Source organism: Vollenhovia emeryi, unplaced genomic scaffold (genome assembly GCF_000949405.1).
Source record: "Vollenhovia emeryi isolate VEMERY1.0 unplaced genomic scaffold, V.emery_V1.0 DF939216.1, whole genome shotgun sequence".
NCBI lineage: Eukaryota > Metazoa > Arthropoda > Insecta > Hymenoptera > Formicidae > Vollenhovia > Vollenhovia emeryi.
Window position 1 is genome coordinate 500,502 of NW_011967150.1, and position 7,257 is coordinate 507,758.

The following is a 7,257-nucleotide window of genomic DNA, read 5'->3' on the forward strand; positions in this document are numbered from 1 at the left end:
TACGTCTTCTTATTAGTTGACTCGCAAGTGTTAAGTTAATGGAGCGTGTCTCAACAAAAAATTGAAAATTAACAGCAACATTGAAAGGAACAATGAGCAACAATGAGGATATTACACATATTTGCACCTACTGTTCTTAAAATGTTTCATGTAGATGTGATAATAAGTGCTATCAATAAATTATTATTATTATTAAAATGCAATACTACATTAGTATATTTATTGCGTATTTAAAAAATCATTTTTAATAAGTTTTAAACATTAATGTATAAGAAATATATAAGTTTTGTGAGGAGTCCCATTATGCCCCACATAAAATGATAATCAGATTAAGTCATGGTCTCAATAAAATAAAACTTTCGTCCTTTTAAACTATTCTTTCACAGTAAAACCATTTTTTTCCTTATAGTAGACATTTCAAAGAATATTTTCGTAAAAAAATAATTCATTTATGTATTTTCATTTTATTTAAAATTAATTTTAACCTTAGCGTTCCCGTTATGCCCCGGGTTCCCCTACATATTTGTACGGGTGATTTGTGATCGTCATAATGACTCGCTGTTTTATCCGCGATTTACTTAGCAAGAGCGAAAGAAAGGTCGCGTGTGTCGCCGACATTCATGGCTGTTTCAAAGAAAACGACTGATTACGTTGTCACTACTAATGCTCAGGTGCAGTACACACGCGCAGCTGTATACACGTATTTGCGAGACACATCTAATCCGAATAGCAAGGTCCTGTAAGTCCTCTTATACCGAGAAACGACCAGATTCTGCGGGAACCTTCTTAACTCAGGAGTACAATCCGCACCAAAAATATCTCAACGTTTTAGTATCGTCGGACCATAGCACAACTAGTAGGCCCACTCTCTGTCGATCCCTTTGATCTTTGCGGTCCCGATCACGTGGTATTCCGCCATGTCTTTGGTCTAAATCCAGCAGCGTATGTGTGTGTACGTGCATACGTATATATGTGTATATACACTGATAGAACACTTTTAAATAGATTCGAACCTAATGTGGTGACTACTTGGCGATCTGTGCGGCAGTGTGTGAGCATAGGAGGGTGTTGGTGGAGGTGCAAGAGTGAGAGGGAGAGAGTGGAGGAGCGAGAGTGCATGTGATAGCGGAGGAAGAGCAGGAGTGAGAGGGATAGAGAGGGAAAAGGGTTGGAAGAGTGTGTGAGAACAGAAAGGGCAGGGAGCAAGCGGAGCACTAAGAGGGGAAAACGTCGAGCAGAGAGCGACCGCGAGCAGGGAGGGAATGAGGTATAGACCTGACATGGAAAGCGAGGAAGATGAGATGGAACTTAGAAGACATTGCAAGACAGTAGAGAGAAAATGGTAAGAGAGTAAGGGTAGGATACGGAAAAATACAAGTAGAAGGAAAATTATGGAAATGGGAGGAGGACGAAGAGATACTGCGAGACAATGAAGGAAAAGTGTGGAGGAAAAAGGGGGAAGAGTAAGAGAGGCAGAGGATGGTGGCAATCTAGAAGAGGAGAACGAAGAGAAAATTGAGGGTGAAAGGAAGGATGAAGAAGAGATCGTAGGAAGAAAAGACAGAGAGGAGGATAGGAGAAATGGAAAAAGAGGGGAGAAGAAAGACGGGAGTGGCGAAGAGACTTGGAGTGTGGTCTTCTGGAACTTAGCAGGCATAACAAACAAGGATAAAGAGTTCTGGGAGGGGATAAAGGAATGGGATATAGTGATAATGATAGAGACATGGCTGGATGAGAGGGGATGGGACAAGATGAAAGAGAAGATACCAAGAGAATACAGATGGAGGGTGCAGACAGGAGGAACAAAAAAGAAAGGGCGAGTGGAGATATGTTATTAGGAATACGAAAGAGAATAGAAGAGATAAATGAAGAAAAAAGAGGGGAGAAGAAGGAAAAATCGAATGTAAGATAAGAATAGAGGAAGAAATATGGAGAATAATAGATCTATATGTAAATAATGATATAGACAGGAAACTAGAAGGCTTGAAAGATGGAATGGAAGAGGGGGAGAAGGGAGTAAGAACTATAATAGGTGGAGACTTCAATGCTAGAACAGGTGAGGAAGGTGGTTGGGAGGAGGAAGACGGAAGAGGAATGGAGGGAGGAGGGAGAAGATCAAAAGACACGAAAATAAATAGAGACGGAAGAAAGCTGCTGGAATTCATAGAGAAAAGAAGTTGGATGATATTAAATAGAGGCGTGAAAGGGGATGAGGAAGGTGAATTTACGTACACAGGAGGGAGAGGCGAGACAGTTATAGACTACGTTATAGGTAAGGAGGAGGTTAGAGAAAAGGTGAAAAGACTGGAAGTAGGAGAAAAGGTAGACGCAGATCATCACCCACTAATAGTATGGGTGAGAAGTAATCTTGAGAGAAAGCAGGGAAGGAGGGAGAGAGAAAGAATAAGGAGAAGAGGAGTATAGAGCGAGGAGGAAAGAACGCGATTCATAGAGAGGCTAGGGTTGATGGAAGGAGGAAGAGGGGAGCTACAAGACGAGATAGAAATAGGAATGTTAAAGATAAGAAAAGTAATAAAGGAAAATGAAAACGAGGGAGGGAAAATAGCTAATAAGAATTGAAGAGGATGGTGGGATGAAGAATGCAGGGAAAGGAAAACAGAGGTAAGGAAAGAGTTAAAAAATTGGAAGAAAGGAAGAGGAGAGGCGGAAAGATACAGAGAAGGAAGGAGGAAGTACAGAGAAATATGCAAAAGAAAGAAGAAAGAAGAAAAGGAAAGGATGAAAGATTTTATGCTATAGGATCATTTTTGAGTGTATTGGGAGATTTTACTGAAGTTTCAAAATCTACTACTTCAAAAACTGTTCGGAACGTAAGCGTAGCTTTAGTCAAATCTTGGAGAACAATTTTTTAAATGCCTGAAACGCCAAACGAAGTAAGGGAGACAAAAAAATTTTTTGGATATATAATAGCTCGTTTTCCTCGATCTATAGGAGCTATAAATTGCAATCATATCACACTGATAGAAAAATATATAGTGCAATAAATATTAAATAAGTACTTTGAATTGAATATTAACGCTAAAGTTTACAAAATTTGTTTGTTTAGGATCGCTTACTATTCATACTGCTCATTTGTGTATGTGAAGCGCAATCATAATTATTATTTAATCCAGTAAGTTCCTTTCCAATTACTTTCTTTATTGCCATTACTACATTTGTAATGTCTACAGGTACATAGTCCGCCACCAATTTGCCCATTGCAATTTTTTTTATTGGAGAAAACGTCTGTTTTGCTCTTTCCTTCATATTAAGATACTTTTCTTTTAATTGTTTGCTATTGCGTCGATTTTGTCCACTGTAGGAATATTCCTTTTCTATCACTTGCCAAGCCTTTTCTTTATCTTTCCAAATAGTTACATTACTCCAGGTAACAAAATATCTGCATTCTGAGTTTATGTTGTCCTTATGTATCTCACTAACATGATGACACAAATGGACGCAGATGCGGGCTCATATGCTGCTCAGATTGCAGTCATGTTATGACTCTGATAGCAACATATGTATATGCATTCTGAGTTCATATTGTCTTCATGTATAATATCTCACAAATTTCAATTAAACATGTTGCTTTATCGAAATATATATATTTTTTACATACAGTTTAGTTCTAAAGAATGTGCACAATTAACATCATTATTAAATTGATTGTCAGTTTAATTAAATAAATATACAATTTCGATTATAGCACAGGGCTGCGTTTCAAGACTGAAAATTTTATTCGGCGCGCGATGTATACGAAAACAGAATTTATGAGAGACTGGCTTGATGGTTAAAATATTGTGTTGTTCACATAAAATGGTCGAATATTACACGTAGAGATTTTTCTCGTAATTTACTCTGAAAATCATGTAATTGTAGGACAACATGGCATTTTGGAGAACTTTGAGTTTTTTGAAATTTGACTATGTAAAATATACACTAAACATAATTACTAATAAAATGTATGGTAAAATTGTTAAGAATTCACATAAAATTTTCCAAACTGTCGTGATGTCCCACGATTACATGATTTTTAGGATAAATTAAAACAAAATTCTTTCTGTGTAATTATCATTATTCTATATTATTAAATTAACAAATGTTTAAGTAAATTAACAAATTATATTTGCTTGAAAGCCCGTGACCGCAGCATATAATTGAATTACAAATGATTTCCTTGATTCAACGCATTTTTCTCAATGTAAAAATAGATGCAAACTCGGTATGATTGTTCTTTAACTTGGCGAAACATTTTTTGTATTAATAATCCAATCACAAACAAATGTAAAAAAATAAAATATTTCTTCTCAAATAGATTTTGTCGAGTTCTATGGTTTTCAGGATGGAGAATGTAACATGTGCATGCTACTAAAAAAATTTCTTAGTGACGTTAAAAAATAAGAACAAAAGATTCCAAAAATTTCTCACTTGGAATTGTTTCGCATTCCAGTTTCTTTATACGCGGTATAAATTTTTCTAACATTTTCGGTTTTACATTACCGCCGATAAGGAGTCACCGTACATTGCGGTGACGCAGCATAAAGCGGCAAGATTAGCGACGGCGCTATTGGATCTGGAGAGCAAGAATGTAAAATGAGCCTCATCTTGCCCTCTCGTAGAGAGTCAGTTGGTACGCAAGGTAAAGTAAGTAAGCTGAGTAGGGTCGATAAGTGTCGTTGTAACTTTCCATCATCGTAAATTATCTGTCCGACTCCTCGTTCTTAGCTTCCCGCAATATTCGATGTCGGTTCGTTGCCTCCAAATAACGCAAACGTGATTCACATTTACATACATTCGTCGTAATGTGTAACGCTTAATAACGAGGCGAACTGCCTCGACGCAGTTTCGAACGATTGCAGCAGATAGAATGTCGCTCGCGTGACAAAGAGGAAGGACGTTTCTGCCGTCGCATTTGAAATGATAATTCTTACGAGCGAGCGGGTACATGACAAGATAAGACGCATTCTTCGTATGAGCGCTTCATTGCCCGTAAAATCGTTTTTACCGCGATAAATTCTTTAAAGCGTTTCGTAAAACATTGCTGGCAACACGTTGCGTTAAAACCTCGCTTTTCGGTCGCGTCTTCGATCAAACTTCGATTAACTCACTCGGCGTTTGACTTACCAAGCAATATCTGTATTATTCGATTTTCTCACTTTTTTAAATGTCTCCATCTCATGGTAGATACATGATTTTATGTATAAAATTTTTGTAGAAAATTTTTTTTAAATTATTTATCAAGTTATATCAATTTGAAAATCCTCGAGCGAAATCTACTATTCAAACGCTCCGGAAACAACCGAGTTTGCGTGACATTCGGGAGAAAACATTAGACTGTTTATTGCGATAAATACCCCAGACAGCACAGATCGCCTGAAGACGTTTTAAAGACATCCTCTGGACGTCCTTATGGCCTAAGAATGTTCCCAGGACATCCATAGGATATCGTGTGCTGTCTGGGTACTGTACAATCATGGCATTCTATGTTAATAATTTTTTATCTTCTTCGTTAATGGTCAATGTTACGGAATACCCCTGATTTCTCCTATAACTCGATCGTCATAGCTTTCTCGTGATGACCTAATCAACTTAAATCTTTTAGTTTTAAATAAATTAGTAAGGCTCGTATGGGTTAAACACAAATTTCAAAGAATTTAAAGGACTCTGAGCCGTGACAGGATGGTAGTGTCTAAATATTCTATTCTAAATTTATTGCGAAAAAATATCACCTCGGCCAGGGTTTTAGTTTTAAGTTTTTCTTAAGATAACGAGCTGATAAAAAGCAAACTAAGGAACTATATAAGCTTGAAAGCTATCTAGTATAGTCTTAGCGTTATGAATTTAAGCAGTATTGAAATTATCATTACATTTGATAAATTCACACACCATGAACATATCAATTTTTCGTACATTTCCAGAATCTGCTCATAGATGTTTTTACAAAACATTAATGTTTCAACGAAGATATAAAACTTTCTAAGTACAAATTTCTATTTCAAGTCAATTTTTGTAGTTATTTATAAAAATTTTTTCCGCTAGGGAGATGATGAATAATATTAGTCGGAGGTTTTTTTTTGCTTTGAGCAATTCTGCTGAAAAAAATTAATAATTCATTCTCGGTTACTTCAAGTAAATTCGAGCAAATTCTATTTTTTATAAATTGTCGTGGATAGACGAAGTCGACGAGGAGTTCATTTGTAGGAAACTTGTTATAGACAGATGATAATACTGAAAGGTTTTCCTGTGTTTCCTTTTGTTATTTTAGATCTTACCTTTGCAAGATCGAAAAAATCATTACTTCTGACTGCCAGATTCTGTGTATATATAATACATCGCTTGATGAGCATACGTCATGTGTGCTCACACTTTGCAGATTTTGCGGTCACGTGCGGAAATTGCCGTGTCATCCCATTATCATGAACTGCTTGTGCGACAAAGGGAATTGCAGTTACTGTACGGCGTGTGAAATATTTGCTAGTTATATGCCATGCTCTTTGAATTTTCATCTTCTCTTTTCAATATTTTTCCGATTGTTGGTATGAAACTCCTGTTTCTTCACCTAGATATCCTCGTAGATATCTTTCTTAGTTCTTTTACAATGTATAACGGAAAACATGTAAACGTATTTAGATGCATTTCTATTTAAATTTGATGACCCAGATGCAACGGTATTAAATGATTCAAAACATACATGTCCCCTGTCGGAAATAATTCTACAAAATTCTACAAACAAGTTAAATATAACTGCCAGAATCTAAGAAAATCTACGTAAATTTAAAAAGTGTTATAAAAATCAACATAAAAATACTAGAATTGGAACACTTTTGTTAATTTTTGTACTGTTCTACAAGCAAGCAGATGTTTTAATTCTTGAAGATTTTGTTGTTTCTCAAATTTTTAAAACTATTAAAGTTTTGTACTAATTTTTATAAAATTGTACCTACATTTTCATGAAATACTACTTGCAATTATTTCTTGATTTGAGAACATTGTGATTTGTGGTACTATTTCGTAGATATTTTTACAAAAAAGGTGTTTCAACGAAGATATAAAAATTTCTACAAATTTCTATTTCAAGTAAATATATTTTGTAGGTATTTATAGAAATTTTTTCCGCTAGGGTGCTATCAAACAAAATATCAGTACGCATAAATCTTTAATCCAATGCAAACTTAGTTCGACAACATTTAATGCACATTTGTATGTACATTATTTATGTTGTTCATGCAGATTGCGTTCCAGCATTTTTTATTAATG